Genomic DNA, 21,850 nt, shown 5'->3' with positions numbered 1-21,850 from the left:
TGCCTGTTTCTCCTCTGAGTAAGCAGACTGATATTTTCTTCTTCCTTCACAGGTTATAAATAACAGGAAGTTCACACCCAGCTGCACTGTCCAACACTAGCATATATATTGTAGGAGAAGTATGATTAAACTAGTGTTCATGGAATAAGGAGAGGCTTGAAGACAGTCAACTTGTTTGATTTTTTTTATCAGCATAACCTCAAGTATTATATACTGATGAAATTGGGTGGGCAATTATTGACCATTAGTTAGACTAGAAAGTTCCAACAACAATCTTTTTTGTTTTCCTCTTATGACCATAATGTCAATCAAACATTGATTGAAAAAGCTATCTTACAGTACAAACACACACACATACATAAATCACACAGTCTGGAAGTGTTTAATAGCATTTTTTAAAATGTTACCCTTTAATAAAGAATCAAAACTTCAAATGAAAATAAATTTGTCTCTTTATATTTCCCACCAGGAGAATTAGTATGCTTTACAGACCTGACTGGTGAAATCCTGAACAGTATACAGAAACCAGACATTTTGGCAAAATACTTATTGGAGATTAATTATTAATAGCCTTAGGATACCATATGCACTGTGCAAAGAGACTCTGAGTGTTTATACATTGTACTTAGTTATATAACTTTAACAGTACACGTAGATTAGCACTGAAACATGCATAGTACCATACGTGTAATAGATGACCAGTCCAAGTTCGATATATGAAATGGGGCACTCAAAGCTGGTCCACTGGGACAACCCAGAGGGATGGGGTGGGGAAGGAGGTGGAATGGCAATTCAGGACAAGGGGACACATACAACCATGGTTGATTCATGTCAATGTATGACAAAAGCCACCACAATACTGTAAAGTGATTAACCTCCAATTAAAATAAGTAAATTAATTTTTTTAAAAAGAGTATTCTCATAATGTAACTGATACATATTTTACATAATTTACTGTTCCACATTATTCATAAAAGAAAAAACTATAAACAAAATATTACAAATTTGGAAAGAAAACAGAGTTGTGATGCACTGATACACGAAAATATAGTGAAGATAAATAAAATTTGACATGTACAGTGATGTCAGCAAACTGGTGAGATGGGAGGACTGAATTCTCCCAAGGAAAAACAAGAGAAGAAAGAGAAATTAGTTTTAAAACCTGATAGGAGTTCTGGAAAACAGTCAAACAAAGATTGGCAGCAACAAATGAATAGGCAGTTAGGAAAAATCCAGAACAGAGTAGAAGGAAATTTCATCATGTGTTACTCACCTGTACCCTCCTCCTGCCTGGAGCAGTGCAATCTTGATCAGCTCCCAGTTGCCTCCCTCAAACCAGAGTGATCAGAGGAAACCTTATTGCGAGGTTCCAACCAACTTGGGAGCTTCCTGGAGACTGGTATCTGTTCCACTTAACTCTAAGCTTGAACTGAAGAGTTCCTGGAATGTCTATTGCAGTTGCAGGGGAACAAATGTGCCAGTGTGGAGGAGAGGGGTGCACACTTACAAGGAGTGGAACCAATTTGGACCCAACTCTCAGAGTTCTGCTCCAGCATCTTGGGACTCACCTGGCCCAGTAGGGTGGGGACAGCCACTGAGCACAGGAGAAGCCTTTGCTCACACTAGGCTCTGGCTCTAGCCTGCCCCTCCCCCTCCCAACAACATGACAGTTGCCAGCACACCCTGGGAAGGGGTGGCCCTGCCCTCCTCAGCGCCAGCTCTGCCCCAAAGCCTCTGGGCACACAGACTGCACATGGATAGGTCCACACGAGGATACCTCTGCAAACCAGGACAGGTAAGTTTTATTACCAAATTTCATAGAGAAGGAGGAAGCTAAGCAAAATGAGAGAGGAATTTGTATCAGATGAAACAATAAGGAAAAAAAAAAAAACCCTGAAAAGATCAGATATTGAGACAAAGATTAATAATTTATCAAAATCATTTACCAGAATACAGAATCATAAGAAGAATGCTACATTAACTAGGAAATAGAACATACTAGCATTCACAGTGTAGGGGTTCCAGAAGCAGAAGAGATGTGCAAGGGGTCTGAAAATGTAGGTGTGATGAAATTATGACTAAAAATTTCCTTTAACCTGGGACTTTCCTGGTGACCCAGTGGTGAGGACTCGGTGCCTCCCACTGCAGGGGTTACAATTCTGAACCTGGTCTGGGAACAATCATGTAAAGGTGATTAAAATCTTGAGATGCAAGATATTCTTGGTTTCTCTGGTAACCCTAATATAATGACAAAGTCCTTACATGTGTGACATGGAAGGGTTGTTATCGAAGAGAATGTGGGAAGACAGGAGCATTAGATAAAAGATTCTAAGATGCTATAGTCTATCTCTGAAGATCTCGGTAGAGTCTATAAGATGAAGACGGAAGAGTTCTCTTGTTCAGTTTCTCAGTTGTGTCCAACTCTTTGCCACCCCATGGACTGCAACACAGCAGGTTTCTCTGTCCTTCACTATCTCCCAGAGTTTGCTCAGATTCATGTCCATTGAGTCAGTGATGCCATCCAACCATCTCATCCTCTGTACTCCCCTTCTCCTCTTGCCCTAGTCTTCCCCAGCATCAGGGTCTTTTCCAGTGGATTGGCACTTAGCATCAGGTGGCTAAATATTGAGCTTCAGCTTCAGCATCAATCCTTCCAATGAATATTCAGGATTGATTTCCTTCAGGATTGACCAGTTCAATCTCCTGGCTGTCCAGAGTCTTCTCTAGAACCAAGTTTGAAAGCAACAGTTCTTTAGGGCCCAGCCTTCTTTACAGTCCAACTCTCACATTCATACATGACTACTGGAAATGCCATAGCTTTGACTCTATGGAACTTTATCAACAAAGCAATGGCTCTGTTCTTAAACAGGTTATCTAGATTTGTCATAGTTTTTCTTCCAAGGAGCAAGCATCTTAATTTAATGGCTACAGTCACCATCTGCAGTGATTTTGGAGGCCAAGAAAATAAACTTTGTCACTGTTTCCAAGTTTTCCCCATCTATTTGCTGTGAAGGGATGGAACCAGATGTCATGATTGTAATTTTTCAAATATTAAGATATAAGCCAGTTATTTCTCTCTCCTCTTTCACCTCCATCAAGAGACTCCTTAGTTCCTCTTTGCTTTCTGCCATTAAGGTGATGTCATCTGCATATCTGATGTTACTGATATTTCTTCTAGCAATCTTCAGCCCACCTTGTGATTCATCCAGCCCGATGTTCCATATGATGTACTCTGCATATAAATTAAGTAAGCAGGGTGACAATATACGGCTTTGATGGACTCCATTCCCAATTTGAAACTAGTCAATTGTTTCGTGTCCAGTTCTAACTGTTGCTTCTTGGCCTGCATACAGGTTTCTCAGGAGCCAGGTAAAGTGGTCTGGGATTTCCATCTCTTTAAGAATTTTCCACAGTTTGTTGTGATCCACAGAGTCAAAGGCTTTAGCGTAGTCAATGAAACAGAAGTAGATTTTTTTTGGAATTCTCTTGCTTTTTCTATGATTCAATGGATGTTGGCAATTTGACCTCTGGTTACTCTGCCTTTTCTAAATCCAGCTTGTACATCTGGAAGTTCTTGGTTCACATACCACTGAAGCCTAGCATCAAGGATTTTCAGCATTACCTTGCTACTATGTGAAATGAGTGCAATTGAGCAGCAGTTTGAACATTCTTTGGCATTGCCCTTCTTTGGGATTGGAATGAAAACTGACCTCTTCCAGTCCTGGGGCCACTGCTGAGTTTTCCATATTTGCTGGGCTATTGAGTGCAGCACTTTCACAGCATCATCTTTTAGGATTTGGAATAGCTCAGCTGGAATTCCATCACCTGCACTAGTTTTGTTCGTGCAAAGCCCTCTTGACTTCACATTCCATGACGTCTGGCCCTATGTGAGTGATCACACCATAATGGTTATCCCGGTCATTAAGGCCTTTTTTTGTATAGTTCTTCTTTGTACTCTTGCCACTTTTTCCTAATCTTTTCTGCTTATCTTAGGTCATACTTTTTCTTGCCCTTTATTGTCCTCATCTTTGCATGAAATATTTCTTTGGTCTCTCTAATTTTCTTGAAGTGATCTCTAGTGTTTCTCATTATATTGTTTTCCTCTGTTTCTTTGTATGATCACTTAAGAAGACTTCCTTACCTCTCTCAGCTATTCCTTGGAACTCTGCATTCAGATGGGTAAATCTTTCCCTTTCTCCTTTGCCTTTTCCTTTTCTTCTTTTCTCAGCTATTTGTAAGGTCTCCTCAGATGACCATTTTGCCTTGTTGCATTTCTTTTCTTGGGATGGTCTTGATTACCCCCTCCTATATAATGTTACAAACCTCCACCCATAGTTCTTCTCTATGGCACTCTATGGCACTCTATCTATCAGATCTAATCCCTTGAATCTTTTCGTCACTTTCACTGTATAATCATAAAGGATTTCATGTAGGTCATTCCAAAATGACCTAGTGGTTTTCCCTTCTACTGAAGGGACCACAGTCCCACTGTTACCAAAACAGTGTGTGGGGGTATGGCTGCTCGTTGCTTCAAATCCAATAATCAGGCCAGGTTGGTGGAAAGGAAAGTTTGTTTGATTTCAGATTCCAGCAACTGAGCTGTTTGTGTGGCAAACATCTGTCCAAAAGCCAAACCCCCTCCACTTCAACCAGTGGGGCAAGAGCCCTTACAGAAAGAAATGATAGTGCTGCTATATGCAGAAACAGCACAATCAGCTCTGGCAGTCATCTTCAAATTGGTCATCAGTGATCTGACCCATGTCATCTTGATTGTTCTATGTACATTAGTCTTCAGTTCCAGGACCCATTTGTTTGCATTTCTTGAGGCCATTACTCAGAAGTGTGGCAGCTTATGTCATGGATATATTCTCGTCATCATGTAGTTAACTTCTCACCTGGTGTTTTAGTATCTATAAGGCAGCTCACAGGATATGGCTCAGAATATTATTTACAGCCCTTGAGAAAGAGTGGAAGGTCCTTGATTATGCTTAATGACCACATTGTTATTATTTAGTCTCTTTTGACCCTTTTCCTTTGTGTCTATATACAGCTCTCGATTCTCTGATTAAACTTATTCTTTGAAGTTTTCCACAAAGAGCAGGAAAGGACATGGTACAGGGGCAAGGAACAAAGGATTCTCCTTCATTTCACCACCCATCAGCAGAAAATTGGGTTAAAGATTTACTAAGCATTGCCCTGCCCACCAGAGAAATACTTTCCCCATAGTCAGTCCCTCCCATCAGGAAACTTGCACAAGCCTCTTACCCATATCCATCAGAGGGCACACAGAAGAAACAAGAATTTCAATCCTATGGCCTCCAGAATGAAAACTACAATCACAGAAAACTAAACAATGTGATCACATGGATCACAACCTTGTATAACTCATGAAACTATCAGTCATGCCATGCAGGGCCACCCAAGATGGACAAGTCATGATGGAGAGATCTGATGATGGAGGAGGAATGGTGAGCCACTTCAACATTCCTGCCTTGAGAACCCCATGAACAGTATGAAAAGGCAAAAGTATATCATACTGAAGGATGAGACCTCCGGGTTGGTAGGTGTCCAATGTGCTACTAGAAAAGAGTAGAGAAATAGCTCTAAAAGGAATGAAGAGTCAGAGCCAAAGCAGAAACAACACCCAATTGTGGATGTGTCTAGTGGTAGAAGTGAAATCTGATGCTGTGAAGAGTAATATTGCATAAGAACCTGGAATGTTAGATCTCTGAATCCAGGTAAATCAGATGTGGTCAAACAGGAGATGGCAGGAGTAAACATGGACATTTTAGAAATGAGTGAAATAAAATGGATGGGAAATAGGTGAAATTAATTCAACTGACCATTATATCTCCTACTGTGGGCAAGAATCCTTTAGAAAGAAGGGAGTAGCCCTCATAGTCAACAAAAGAGTCAAAAATGCAGTATACTTGGGTGCAGTCTCAAAGATGACAGAATGATCTTGGTTCATTTTCAAGGCAAACTATTCAACACGACAGAAATCCAAGTCTATGCCCCAACCACAAAAGCCAGAGAAGCTGAAGTTGATGTGTTCTTAGAAGACCTAAGAGACCTTCTAAATTTAACACCGAAAAACGACCCAATCAAAAAATGGGCCAAAGAACTCAATAGACATTTCTCCAGAGAAGACATACTGATGGCTAACAAACACATGAAAAGATGCTCAACATCACTCATTATCAGAGAAGTGCAAATCAAAACCACAATGAGGTACCACTTCACACCAGTCAGAATGGCTGCGATCCAAAAATCTACAAGCAATAAATGCTGGAGAGGGTGTGGAGAAAAGGGAACCCTCCTACACTGTTGGTGGGAATGCAAACTAGTACAGCCACTATGGAGAACAGTGTGGAGATTCCTTAAAAGATTGCAAATAGAACTACCTTATGACCCAGCAGTCCCACTGCTGGGCATACACACCGAGGAAACCAGAATGGAAAGAGACACATGTACCCCAATGTTCATCGCAGCACTGTTTATAATAGCCAGGACATGGAAACAACCTAGATGTCCATCAGCAGATGAATGGATAAGAAAGCTGTGGTACATATACACAATGGAGTATTACTCAGCCGTTAAAAAGAACTCATTTGAATCAGTTCTGATGAGATGGACGAAACTGGAGCTGATTATACAGAGTGAAGTAAGCCAGAAAGAAAAACACCGATACAGTATACTAACACATACATATTGAATTTAGAAAGATGGCAATGACGACCCTGTATGCAAGACAGGGAAAGAGACACAGATGTGTATAACGGACTTTTGGACTCAGAGGGAGAGGGAGAGGGTGGGATGATGTGGGAGAATGACAGTCTAACATGTATACTATCATGTAAGAATTGAATCGCCAGTCTATGTCTGACGCAGGATGCAGCATACTTGGGGCTGGTGCATGGGGATGACCCAGAGAGATGCTATGGGGAGGGAGGTGGGAGGGGGGTGCATGTTTGGGAACGCATGTAAGAATTAAAGATTTTAAAATTTAAAAAATTAAAAACTAAAACTTACAAAAAAAAAAAAAAAGAAAGATGGCAATGACGACCCTGTATGCAAGACAGGAAAAAAGACACAGCTGTGTATAATGGACTTTTGGACTCAGAGGGAGAGGGAGAGGGTGGGATGATTTGGGAGAATGGCATTCTATCATGTATACTATCATGTAAGAATTGAATCGCCAGTCTATGTCTGACGCAGGATACAGCATGCTTGGGGCTGGTGCATGGGGATGACCCACAGAGATGTTATGGAGGTGGGGGGGGGGGGGGGTTCATGTTTGGGAACACATGTAAGAATTAAAGATTTAATTATTTTTTTTTAAAAAAAAAGATAGGCAGTCCCAAGATCTTGGGAATAAAATGCACTCAGAGATTAAAAAAAAATAAAATAAAATGAATCTAAAAAAAAAATAAAAAGATGTCCTTTTCATTTTAGGGGACTGGAATCCAAAAGTAGAAAGTCAAGAGATACCTGGACTAACAGGCAAGTTTGGCCTTGGAATACAAATGAAGCAGTGCCAAAGCTAACAGAATTTTGTCAAGAGAATGCTCTGGTCTTAGCAAACACCCTCTTCCAACAACATAGGACCTGTTCTCTAGGAGCTGTATAAGGCAAGGAAATGGATTTTCCCCTACAACCTCCAGATAAGAATGTTGGCCTGCTGGCACTTTGACTTTAGCCCATTGAATTGTATTTTGAATTTCTGACTTCAGGATATGTAAACTAATACATTGCTGTTGTTTCAAAGCACAAATTTTTGATCATTTGTTATACCAGCAGTATTAACTAAAACAAATGTGGCTCAAATCAGCCCCACCTCCATCTGCTGTATCATAGGTTTTCCTCTCTCTGCTGGACTGTTCCTCTGACCTCAGAGGCAGGTGGTCATCTCCCCTAACAGGAAACCTTGTCTTAAATTCCACTTTCTCCTCAGCACCTGCCCAATTCCATGGTCCTCATTACAGCAACATCTTTAAAAACCATGTGTACTCTGTTTCTCACTGGTCTCTTCACACCATTTCTTGAACTTACTCTACTCAGGGTTTGCCTTCACCACTATCAAAGCACCGCTTGACCTTGCCAAGGTTAACTGCCCAATCCAATGGTCCGTTTCAGTCTTCTCTTATTTGTCCACTTGGAAGCACTGGACTCTTTTCGCCTCCAATCATACCCTTCACTTGCTTTCTAAGAACAGTCCCTCCCACCTCACTAGCCTCTCCTTCTCTGCCTCTTTTGCTGATTCCTCCACTTTTTCTTTTTTTAAGGAAAAACCAACTCCTCAATGCTGAGTTGTCATGAAGCTTAACATCCATGTCTATACTCACTCACTGTATGACATATTATCTCCAGTTTACCAGTTTCTTGGCTTTAAGTGGCAACTAAATTTGAGAAACCACAAATATAAATATTTTAGCTAACCTTTTTCTCTGATAGATTTCTATGTCCAACTGTATGCATGCATCTTCACTTGGGTACCTAAAGGCATCTCAAAGATACATGTCTATAATTGAACTCTTAATCCTCCCACAAAAATGTGCTCTCCCCACATTGTCTCCAACTGAGAAAATGGCATCTCCTTTTCCTATCCCCTAAGAACAAATGTTGGGGGTCAGCTTTGATTCCCCTTTTCCTTTCACTTTATGCCCAATACGTTAGACAGTCTAGTTGATGCAGCCCTTAAAATATATCCCTACTCTAACAACTTTGACCACACTTACTATTCCTTCTGTGGTCCATGCAAGCATCATCTCTCACCTAGATTCCTGTAGAGTCCTAATAGAGGGCTCTTTTTTTCTCTTTCTTCTCAATATAGCAACCAGGGTAATTTTTTTAAAAACCATCTCTGTTCATGTAACTTCTCTGTTCAGATCCCAAAATATCATTCCCCATTTCTCTCAGAGTAAAATCCTTTCAAAAACCTGCATGATACAGACCCAAGGTCCCAGTGGCTCTCTGGGGCTTCTCTTCAGCTCCTGTCTCCCCACCTCACTAAGTAAGCTCCACCCATATCAGCCTACTTGCTGGACCTTAAATGTTACATAAACACTCATTCTTCCTGAACTTAGCGTTTTCTGTTCCAGAGTAATGAAGCAAGCCACTGTGTCTATGATGCAAGGCTGTTTCTTGTACAAATGAAAAGTTGTGCGGGATGAAGAGTAGTTGGTGTCTCTGCCTAACAGATGTACAGAAGTGGGAGAGATTGTGCAGAATTATCTCCAACAGGCACTTACCCATTTCTAACAGCTTAATTCTCCTGATGTCATTCACAGTCTTGGTCCACTAGACTATAAACTCAAGAATTTCTCATTTTAAATAATATTTATTGATAAAACCATGTGTTTCTAAAAGAATATTCAGTAAAGTTTTGCTGAATTAATGAATGAATTGCAACCAATGAATCAATGGCAAAATATATAAAAACTCATCAAAACACTAAGCATGGACAAACAATTAAAAAGTTAAGTAAATGAATAAGATGTGCTGCTTTACAGTAAGCAAAATATAATACTGGATTTTTTAAGTCATACTTTTATTTTATCAAGATATTTACGCTAAGTTAAAAACAAGTAAACAAGTTGTAGATTAAAGATCTTTTCTCTTTGTAAATGAAAATACACACATATTTCTATAGGAAAATGATAAGGTTAAGGCACCAAATTTAAGTATTATTAAATGGGTTAATCACAGCTTATCTTTATACTCTATCACTTCCATTCTGTTTTCCAAATTTTCTGCAATTTGTATTTTTTAATTTTGAAAAAAATAGTATTCTTACTTTGAAGTCTTTGTTTCATAACCTTTTTATTTTTTTAAGGAAAGACAAGCTCTGAAACATTCAAATACTTCATTTAAGCACCTTCACCAAGTACAAAAATCCTCTTCATAGTCCTAGAAGCAAGTAATTCTCAAAGAATCACAGTGAGAGGTGAGAGTCAATATACTTCAGAAAATGGATACTAAGGATGGCCAACACCACTGAAAGAGAGGAAGAGCGTTAATTTATTAAATCTGTCATGTTTCAAAAGTTGCTACTCTATAGATGCAGTCAGGATATATTTGTCTAAATCTATAAACGCACCCCTCCTTCTCACAAGCAGATGCCTGCTCCATATACACACGGCACCTGCACGTCCAGTTCCAACATTCATGTGTGATATTCACTCCATTGTGACAGGTAGTTTACAATTTATGAGAGCGCAAGACCTAGGGCTAACTGTGGAAGTCATTCCAGACACAGGTGGAACGTCTGACTCTTTTTCACACATCTATCAATAAGCAATACTGAGCAGATCCCAAAATGCAGAGTGCCTCCATTAAGGAACTACTTGTCACCAATCCGAGCACTACCATATGCACCTGAATAATCAATCATACAGCTTGAAGTGGGATTACTAATTTTTTAATTTACAATGGAATAAGCCACTGGTTATTCACTAATTACTATTACTAATTTTTTCTTTTTCCATGTTTCTACTTTTCTTTCAGAATTTGTCTTTTTCAATTCAATTCATTAAAGAGTGCATTCTAAGTGCTTCCAGGGGCCAGGAGCCAGGCTGTGGACCCGAGCCCACAAAGATAAATAAGTCTAGGCATTCACAGCCTAATGAAGGAAAGCATACAACTATACTTAAAACTCTTAAAGTACAGAAAAGTAACTTACCACCTTTTTTTCCAATTATCATGTCTTTTATCAGAAGCATGATACAGTTATACAAACAATAGGGAGAGTTTTGACATCTTTCATTGGATAGGAAATCTTCATTTCTCCAATAATTGGTATTCCCTTCTCTCTAAACACCATTCCAAATTCTTCCTGTTTGATTAGTATTCTGTGTCTTCAATCCTGACATCCTCATGCAGTAAATAGGCAGCTGGAATCCCATGTTAGTGACTAAATCAAAGTCAAGAAGGTAGGGGCTCCCCAGGGGGTAGACCCCTAATGGACAAATACAACTCTGGCCTGAGTCTTGACCCAAGAAACCAGAGAGACCCAGATGATCTTATCTGAGTGTGTCCTGCTAGGCATTCACTCACTGGAGGGTCAGTTAAGCTCATGATCTACTTGTAATTCAGTTTTATGAGATAACAAGGATAAGGACATGGGAGTTGTAATAGGGAAGAGATAGATTTGTAGGAAGCAGATGGTGTCTTGGTGAAGAAATTCCTATTAGGGAGAATGTCCACCAGACACATAGGGGACAAGGTGGAGGCAGGCCCATGTGACATTGTAGCACTGATGGATGTTGGCCTTTCTAGGACCTTCCTCCATAAAAACATCCACAATACATTTTATAGTTTTGTGGGGTTATCATGATTGCAGGCTTCCTAGGTGGCTCAGTGGTAAAGGATCCACCTGTGAAGCGGGAGACATGGGTTTGATCCCTGGGTCGGCAAGATCCCCTGGAGAGGGAAATGGCAACTCACTTCAGTATTCTTGCCTGGGAAATCCCAGGGACAGAAGAGCCTGGCAGGCTATAGTCCATGAAGTACCAAGAGTTGGAAACAAGTGAGTGACTAAAAACAACAACAAAACTTGAATGCAATTCATGATGGATTCATTATTATACAGTTATTATTAATACAATAATTTTCCCCTGGTATAAAAAAAAATAAAGATTAAACGTGTTCAAAGAACACTGAAAGAATACTGAGCGGCAGGCACTGTGCCCTCAGTGTCTACTGGGTTCCTCAAACCTGAGAGGAAGTACACCAAGCACAGGGATTAGGGGTACAAAGTAGTGAATTCACCATGATGTCAACTCAGGGGATTTTACTGATGGGCTGTCTTGAGCCCCAGTCACATTTCTGTTGGTGAGAAATGGAGCCCTGGAGGAAACCTCTGGTCTGAGGTCTGTAGAAAGCCCCTAGTAGATTCCTAAGCTGGAAATCAGAACTGTCTTCCTAGAATTAAGCTTTTAAAAAGTGTAATTCCCCTGCTGACCTGCCTGCTACAGAAAACAGTGTATGTGTGAAACACCTGCAAGTCACCTACGGTAGAAATTCATAATATCTCATATTTCTGTTGATGCCATCAGTTTCCTTCATGTCTTCTGGAGTCAGTTCAAAGTCAAACACCTGGAAGGAAGGAATAATCACGTTAACCTCTCGTTCAAGGAGCTGGCCTCCCCCTGGGAACTGGAGGACTTTCCAGCTGAATGGAGACAAGAAGAGGGGACAGGGAAGCGGTGTCTGTCCTCAGCTTCCAGGTGAGCAACCTAGGACCCTCTGCTGAGTTCTCACCTCTCCTTCCCACACCTTCTCCTTCTCTGTCCACCTCAAAAAGATTACACTGCATCAGTCATTTATCTTTCTAAGTGAATTACTTGAGACAAAAAAAAAATCTAAAATTTTTTTTTCCAAACACACTGCTTTAGACACTCCTGACTCGATAATGAACCTGAGCTGACATTAGACTGATTGCCTCTCCCCAACAAGCCCTAAGGGTGACAGCATTCAGCTGAAGCAGTTTGGGGAGGAGGCTCCGCTTGAAAGCCTGTTCAGGAATCTGATATCAAACTACTCACAATCTATAAAGAAATCTAACAAAAACTTTATATAAATGCCTTTGTGGACAAAGTTATGAAAAGTGCTTAAACATTAAGGAACAACAAATTATTAAAAATTCACATCATAACAATGAAATGGAAAGCTCAATTTTATAAAGAAATTCATTTTCTCCAAAGTGATCTCATGTTTCAACGCAACATGAACCAAAGACTTAAACACATATTCTCTTGTGGAAGTCAGTATAGTGATACAAATATTAAATGAGAGAAGAGCTAGTCAAAAGCAGTTAAGACATCCTTAAAACAGAACATACCATACTGAAAGGCAAGACATTTTTCACTTTAGTAACACAGTACAAAAAACTGAAAAGCTAAATAGAAAAGAGTGGGCAGAAATGTACTTATGGATACTTGATATATGACAGAATTGACAATGAAAATCTGTGGAAAATATGGACACTTGGTGTTATTCAGTCGCTCAGTGTGTCCAACTCTTTGTGACCCCAAAGGAAGAGATTTTTCCCCACTCACTGACTGGCAATCATACAACAGTGCTAAGACAAAGACTTATTCTCGCCAATTATATATGAAAAACTATACAGCATCCTTTGACAAGAGCCACATCCACCTGCTAAAGCAGAACTGCCAAGCTGCTCTGCGCTGAACATGCATGAGAGAGCCCAGCCGAGAGGACAACAGCTGAGCTGAGTGCAGGCTGTTTGGCAAACCACAGAATCAAAAAATGCAGAAGTCATCTCTGCATTAAATCCTGAAACTGGGGAGAGTTTCCTCTACAGCTATGGCTAAAGTACAATAATAGTCTCCTACACAGAAGTCAAAAGAGAAACAACATAGCTAAAGTGGACAAAGTCTTGAAGAGAAATTTCTCAAAGACAGCAACTCAAAAAGATTAAATGTGTGAAGATGAAAATGTATTAGTATTCAGGGAAATACAAAATATAACCATAATGATTAGGAGGTTAAAGAACACTGCCATAATTTTTGTGTCCCCAAATTTACATGTTGATGGTGTTATAAATAGAGCCTTTGGGGTGATTAGATCATGATGGCAGAGCCCTCATGGATGAGATTTCAACAATATCATACTCATAAAGCAGATTTTGGAGAGAGCTGTTGTCCATTCCACCATGTTAAGATACAAGGGAAGGCTGTGACCTAGAGGAGAGCCCTCACCCGATGACAAGGGCATCCTGACCTCAGACCTCCAGCTTCAGACTGTGCAAAACAAATTTAGTGTTTGTTTGTTTGTTTTTTTTTCCGAGCCACTCAATCTGTAGTATTTTGTTAGAGCAGTTCAAACAGTCTTAAAAAAAACACATAATGAAATTTTATCAATTGAGAACAGAGAAAATAAGATATCATTTACATGAGGTAACAGAATAAATTGTTGATATAACTCTAAAACTAAGATCTCTATTTTCTGTCCAATCTTAACCCTATCTAGCCATACTGTCTCTCCTGTTGCCAAATCTGGAGGAGAAAACCATCAGGAATATACACAAGGCATTCATGCACAGGGAAGAAGAAGTAACTTGTCTTGACTCAAGTGTAGTCTTGAGAGCTGAACAAAGAATGACCCTTAGGAAAAATATTCCTTAGGAGCCCTCTGCCCAGAGCCCTGCTCATCATCTGTATGTTCTCACTGATCCACTTCTTATTGTTACTCTTGGCCAGACCACAACCCCACGTTGTATCTAGCAGCAAAGGACAACCAGAGTGGGGTTTTCTTGTGCTTTTTGGTAATGGCACAGAGAACTGGTTCCTCCGAGAGAACGGGCAGGTCCAAGTTCACCCTGGAAGGAAATTCAGAAATGCCAAAGAGCTGAGACTGAATACTTACTTTGTAAGTAGGCTTCCCCTACAGACTAAAAAGGTAGACTCTAAACCAGAGCTTCTGAAAGTATGGTCCAAGGACCGGCATCATCACTATCAACTAGGATGTAGTAATAAGTATAAATTCCATGGCTGAGCTGAAGACAAACTGAACAGAACTTCAACTGTGTCACCTCCCAGTCTGTGTTTACAAAGCTCTGCAGGTGATTCAGATAGATTATTAGGTTGAGACCAGATTGCCAAATTTTGTATATTTTCTTTAATTCTCAGATATTGCTTTTCTTCTAAAATCAAGGGCATGAATAGAAAAACAGAAGGAAAAGGCCAGAAATTGTTTTAAAATTTAACTTTTCAAGGTATTGATAAAAATTGAGTAGTCTCAAAATAAGAGACATTTATTTTATCATTATGTGTCTATAGATGTCAAAAAAATGCTTCAAATTGAAATTTTTTCTTACATGATAGACATAGACATATTATCATCTCAATTTTAGATATGAGATAAGTGAAGATTGCAATATCTATTTTTAGAAATATGTTCATTAGTCAATAAGTAAATCATGACATAAGCTTGTGTCTCTGGTCTCAACTGGGGGATTCTATATAGATTTCAATGCAGACATTTGTTATTGATAAGTTGACAATCTAATACAACATAGAAAAAATGGCTGTGTAATGGGAAGATAAAAAAGAAGGATTCATTCCATCCCTCCCCTCTCTCGCCTCTGCCTATGAGAGTTATCTGAGTACTGTATAATTTAAAATATTTCTTCAAAAATTGAATTTTATGGAAACTCCCAGGTATCTTCGATAGGATTCAATACCATTCTTTTACTCATTGGGATCCCAGAGCACCATAGGCAACAAGAACAATTCCATGTGAACTGCAGAAATCCAACAGTTTGCTCTGGGTGAGATAAGAGTGACATTCCACCTGTAGAACACCCACAGAGAAGACTGTCAGATTATATGCAAAGGCAATATTAATATAACAGAGAAAGACTAAAAGATTTCAAAGGCTAAAGGAAAGACTACATCATTAAATGTAAACTGGAAATGTCAACATCAACAGAGAAATAGAGAAAGGTGTATTTATACAGTTAATTTTATGATAGACATGTATGGCAGAACCAGTCCAAGACTGAATAATCAAAAGCTGGGCTCTACATTTGAGTAGATGGTCCTGAGTAAATATTCATAGATTGTTAGTATCACCTTGAGCTTTTAACTTCACCCTGTAAACTGGATGATTTTCATTACCTGCAGCACATTTTTCTGAACTGTGCTCCCTGTTTAAGACTCATAAATGCTGAGACACCAAGACCAAGAATTCAGACATCAGAACCCCACACAAACCCTTAACACCCATCTCAGCTGATTTGTTACTTTATTAATTTACTTCTGATTCCATGTTTTCCTCATCTTCCTTCCTGTATGCAGATCACTCCAGGGCACTTTCGCCTCCATCTGGTCATCCTTTCATCTCAAGGAAATGCCTCCTTCCTCTAGTTCTGGGTTCTACCCACAGTTTAGAAGGAAAGCATCCCACTTTTCCACCCAGAATTTTGTAAACAGAGATACGGTTATAGATTCTATTCACACCACCAGAGAGATCCTACTCTCTAGAATCCTCTGCCCATAAAGGTCGGATGAACAGGAGGGGAGGACAGACAGACATCAGGCTCCAGGGCAAGAAGGAGGTTGTGAAGAGCAGGAGGGAGAGGAGCCAAGCTGCTCACCTGGTTGCAAACAGGCTTGTACCTGAGCCCCAGCTTGTTCAGGATCTTCTCCAGCTGCTTGTGGTTGCAGTTGGACACCCTGATGGTCTTGGTCAGCCCTGCATCCTTACACTTCTCCAAGACCTGGGGGGGAGGGGTGGTGAACAGTCACTTGGAATGGGCAATAGAACAAGAATTAATGCTGAAAAACATCAGTAATCACACTCATCCATCAAGAGTTACCCTTGACTATCAAGAAGAAAAATCGGGAAGAAGGTCATGATATAAAAAGAGAAATTACTGCCCCACCTTTGAAAAACTCCTGAGAAGTCATATCACATAGAAGGAAAAAGATGCCTGTCTACACTGCCCCCATATTCTCTTCCTCCCTTCCTCTCTGTGAACATTTCAGCAATGGTTTCCTCTCCACAACCCCAGCATCCGTGCCCTTAGATTCATGAACTGCTGAGTCTGATGGTCCACAGCCCATTCTCACAGGTGGAAGAAATGAAGGAGGTTCCCCCTCTGCTGACTTCGCCCCTCATTCTCAGCTCCCTGGACTCACCTCCCATGTATGAGAGAGATCCACTGGGTAAAATATCAGTTTTCCATTTTCATCTTTGGGGGATAATTCCTCCACTGGCTGGAACAGAAGCAGTCATTGATGTCACACAATAATTTCTCTGCATTTAGCCAGGTTGCCAGGCACCAGGGATCAAACCTTCATCAGGTAGCTTCACAAATTTCTAAATACTGATATTTGCAAAGTGATATGCATATATGGAGTTATCAGCAATACCTTTAGGCAGGGGGCTTATTCCAATCTCTTACACTCAATATACATTGTAATAAATACAATATTTCTAGGTCTTAAAAGGGACTCACAATGACCTCTCTGTATTTTGTCTGCTACTTGTACTTGTCTATTTTGAAATGCCTTTTTGGGCTGGAAATGGCAGTAAGTTACATGACATAATTTCCAGAATAAAAATTATAGTCTTCATATGGCTAGATATCAGACTTTCTTTTCCCTCTGAGCATCAGGTGCCCTAGGGCAGACATGGGAGCTGCAAGGCTATCTTTAGGTGGATATGAAATATGGGTGATCCACACATGCTCTCAAATATTTGTGACCATGAACCTCAAACTGCCCCAAGGTCATATTTGCCTCCAATGGAAAATGTTCAGTAAAAAATAAAGTAAATCATGAGTAGTGTCCTGATAAGGGATAGAAGAAAGGAGACATTTCTGAACACTGCTGAAAATCCTCAAACACTCTGTGTCTGGGACTTGCCATCTACATAGTCCACTAAGCGATTTTGCATTACATAGCTTGAGTTTATTTCTATAACTTGAAACCAAGAGTTCTAAGTAAACCACCATTTTTAATGGCTAAGTGCAGTCTACAAACCTCATCGTGAAGACAGACAAGCGTGTAGGCCATGTCTCCCAACTTCCTATACAATTAAGAGATTTGACTCACCCAGAGGAAGCACCACCAAATCTCCTCAACTTGAAAGAGTAGAAGACAAGATTAACTCATCATGTTCAATGTAAGGCAGTGTCATGCTCACCACAGCTGCACCAAACTCTTGGTTCATGAAATCTCCAGACACTCAGGAGTCATAACAAGGACTGTGTGCAGAACTGGCTGATTTCTCTTTCCTTTAGTTTTTCAGGCAGAGCCTCAGACTATTAACTCCTTTCAAAAAACTCAGTAAAAAGATGATTACAAATAATTATTTGGGGGATTCTACTCTAGTATAATTGCCCCTTCAACCTACTAAGAAAAATCTTTCTTCAACCATCCATGCAAGTTGATACACATTTTAACACAAGATATAACATTGATGTGATCACACAAATTTCTAACCTTCAGAGCCAGCGGCTAATGCATAATATAGAGATCAACGTAGTCCAGTTGAAGATTTTTTGGTGACTTTTCCAAGGCTGGTTGGACCAACTGTGATCAAAGGGAAGTTAACCAAAGCTGTAGAGATTAAAGAAAGAAAGTTGCGTTAATAATACACGAGGTAATTATATTTTTTTGTCTTACTGCGTAGTTTGTGGGATATTACTTCCCAAAAAAAGGATGGAATCCCAGCTCATGGCAGTAAAGCACCAAGTCTTAAGCACTGAACCACCAGGGAACTAATACTTTAGGAATATACCAATTAGCATAGTTCAGCAAACAACTTCTAACCAAAGAACCCTATTATGTAATTGTCTGTAATTGTTAAAAGTGATTGGCACAATCACTTGCACACGGGCACACACACAATACACACAGTACCATTGAAGTGCAGAATATGTCTTCACTCTTCACAATGCCATCTGTAATCTTGCTTCAAATGGCCTGGTCAATCTCTTCATTTTGGTAGGCATGAGCACAGTCAATATGGTGAAACCCAACCTCTATAGCAAATGAGGTGAATCCCAGAGCATCCCTCTTGGCAACCTACATAAGCAACAAAGGTACAAGTTGAATACCCACATAAGATATTGCTAGGCACAAGCTTTGGTTTTCCCAAGAGTCAACTTTTTTCTGTGTCTTTTGTTAGTTCTGTATGTATAGTGATGAACCCATGACAGTTTCCCTTAACATTCCTAATAAGTAATTAAAATGAACACTAGCCAGGAACCCTTCAACTTCAGGTGATCAGTGGCTGATTGCTGGTATCAGAGGACGGCAAAACCACCTTTAGGTTCAGTGATTTGATGAAAGAACTCAAAGGACTCAACAAAATGTTGTAGTCATGAATATGATTTATAATGGGAGGTGTTTGAAGCAAAAGGAGCAAAGTTACAAGGTGCCTGGTAAAAGTACCAAGAACCAAGGTGAAAGCTTCTGAGACTTCTACCTATCAGTAAAGCCACACAGAATACACCCCCTAAAAAAATGGTATCTTTTCAAGCTGTACAATGTGATATTCTCATATAAGTTATTGTTGTTATTCACTTGCTCAGTCGTGTCTGACTCTTTGCAACCCCATGGACTGCAGCACTCCAGGTTTCCCTGTTCTTCACCATCTCACAGAGTTTGCTCAGACTCATGTCCTTTGAGCCGATGCCATCAAACCATCTCATCCTCTGTCCCCTCCTTCTCCTCTTGCTCTTAATCTTTCCCAGATTCAAGGTGTTTTCCCATGAGTTGTCACTAACATCAAGTAGCCAAAGTGTTGAAGCTTCAGCTTTAGCATCAGTCATTCCAAGGAATATTCAGGGTTGAGTTCCTTTAGGATTGACTAGTTTGAACTGCTGGCTGTCCAAAGGACTCTCAACAGTCTTCTTCAAAACCACAGTTCAACTATGGAGAACAGTGTGGAGATTCCTTAAAAAATTGCAAATAGAACTACCTTATGACCCAGCAATCCCACTTCTGGGCATACACACCGAGGAAACCAGAATTGAAAGAGACACATGTACCCCAATGTTCATCGCAGCACTGTTTATAATAGCCAGGACATGGAAACAACCTAGATGTCCATCAGCAGATGAATGGATAAGAAAGCTGTGGTACATATACACAATGGAGTATTACTCAGCGGTTAAAAAGAATTCATTTGAATCAGTTCTGATGAGATGGATGAAACTGGAGCCGATTATACAGAGTGAAGTAAGCCAGAAAGAAAAACACCAATACAGTATACTAACACATATATATGGAATTTAGGAAGATGGCAATGACGACCCTGTATGCAAGACAGGGAAAGAGACACAGATGTGTATAACGGACTTTTGGACTCAGAGGGAGAGGGAGAGGGTGGGATGATTTGGGAGAATGACATTCTAACATGTATACTATCATGTGAATTGAATCGCCAGTCTATGTCTGACGCAGGATGCAGCATGCTTGGGGGGGGTGCATGGGGATGACCCAGAAAGATGTTATGGGGAGGGAGGTGGGAGGGGGGTTCATGTTTGGGAATGCATGTAAGAATTAAAGATTTTAAAATGTAAAAAATAAAAAACTAAAAAAAAAAACTAAAAAAAAACAATAAAAGTAAAAAAAAAAAAAAAACCACAGTTCAAATGCATCAATTCTCTGGTGCACAGCCTTCTTTATGGTCCAGTACTTACATCCATACATGAACATGACTACTGGAAAAACCATAGCTTTGACATTATGTACCTCTGTGGGCAAAGTAATATCTCTGCTTTTTAATACACTGTCCAAGTTGGTTATAGCTTTTCTTCCAAAGAGCAAGTGTCTTTTAATTTCCTGGCTACACACCATTCACAGTAATTTTGGAGACAAAAAAAAAAAAATAGTCTGTCACTGTTTCCATGTTTCCCCATCCATTTGCCATAAAGTTATGGGACAGGATGCCATGATCATAGTTTTTCAAATGTGGAGTTGTAAGCCAGGTTTTTCACTCTCCACTTTCACCTTCATCAAGAGGCTGTTTAATTTCTTTTCACTTTCTGCCATTATGGTGGTGTCATCTGCACATCTGAGGTTATTGATATTTTTCACAGCAATCTTGATTCTAGTTTGAGCTTCATCCTGGATTGTACTTACTCATGTAAGTATCCATTCTTAATAATTATCACAAGTAAGCTAGTCAACAGACCCACTACCTCACATAGCTACCTTTTGGCGGTGCTTATAGGAAGATTTATATCTAGTCTCTAAAAAATCTCAAGATATAGCCCATTATTTTTAACTATAGTAAACTTTCTGTACATCAGGTCTCCAGAATTATGCATCTTATAACTGAAGGTCTGTACCCTTGACCAACATCTTTCCATTTTTCCCAGTCTTGTCATCAGCTTTTGCTTACCATACCTCTACTCTCTCTTCTCAAGTACTATTATTTAGGATTCCACCACAAGGATATCATGCAGTATTTGTCTTTCTATTTCTGGCTTACTTAGCTTAATGTTCTCCCAGTTCTTCTGTGTGATTGCAAATGGGTTAACTTTGTTTTCAATGCTCAATAATATTCCATTTTGCCAGGAGCCAGCATGAGAGATCCCACCCATGGCAAAGGTCATGAGGAAGAGACCTGATAGGCAAAGGCGTATCAGGACTCAAGGGACCCCCTGGACCTGCTCAAGCATCTACCCCAAAAGCAGAATCTGTCTGTTCTACTATTTCATGCCTCTCACCAACACCTCTGACATTAACGGGAGGCTATCCCCAACCACCTTTCTCTAAAGAAAATCAACTTACAGCTTTAGTTAATAAGTCTCCTGGGCATAATAGAGTGTTCCAATCCAAACCCCTCTGATGACTTTCTAGTTTGCCTGACAGGCTTGTTCAGACTCTTGCAGTTACACATGTGATTGTTTATGGCCTCCCAACCATGAGAGGCACGGGAAGCCTATAATATTCTAAAAATATAGAGCCTTTCAGGTAGTTAAGAAATTATTAGAATAGCACTGGTTGAGGGTTTCATTGTTGAGCCAATACTTGCTGCTAAGTTTCCATATCCCTTACCCATTATGTCTTTGAGAATATACATTAATTAATATAGCTGGTATGTGAAAAAAAATAAGTTGTAGCCTTTGATTTAACCACATCAGACCTCGAGTTAATAAATTCTTTCCATGTTATAGCCCACTAAACCCTTACCCTATAGGAATGTAACCTTATCTAGTGCTTTTGGAGAGTGGCACCTGACTTTAGAAAAATCACCTTTGGAGAACATAAGTTTTCTGGTTGACTAATCATTATCAGAAAGGGTCATAAAATGTTAGCAGGCCTCCTGGCCAGAAGGTGATGTAAATCACCTGAGACCTTTGCAT

The 21,850-nt window shown here is 39.9% G+C and overlaps 1 pseudogene; it reads right to left on the bottom strand.

Moving 5' to 3' along the window:
* Positions 1–9,953: 9,953 nt before the first annotated feature.
* On the bottom strand, positions 9,954–21,850 carry LOC138416854 (prostaglandin F synthase 1-like; annotated as a pseudogene).

This window comes from Ovis canadensis, chromosome 13 (assembly GCF_042477335.2).
Source record: "Ovis canadensis isolate MfBH-ARS-UI-01 breed Bighorn chromosome 13, ARS-UI_OviCan_v2, whole genome shotgun sequence".
NCBI lineage: Eukaryota > Metazoa > Chordata > Mammalia > Artiodactyla > Bovidae > Ovis > Ovis canadensis.
This window is presented reverse-complemented; position numbering and strand designations above follow the sequence as displayed.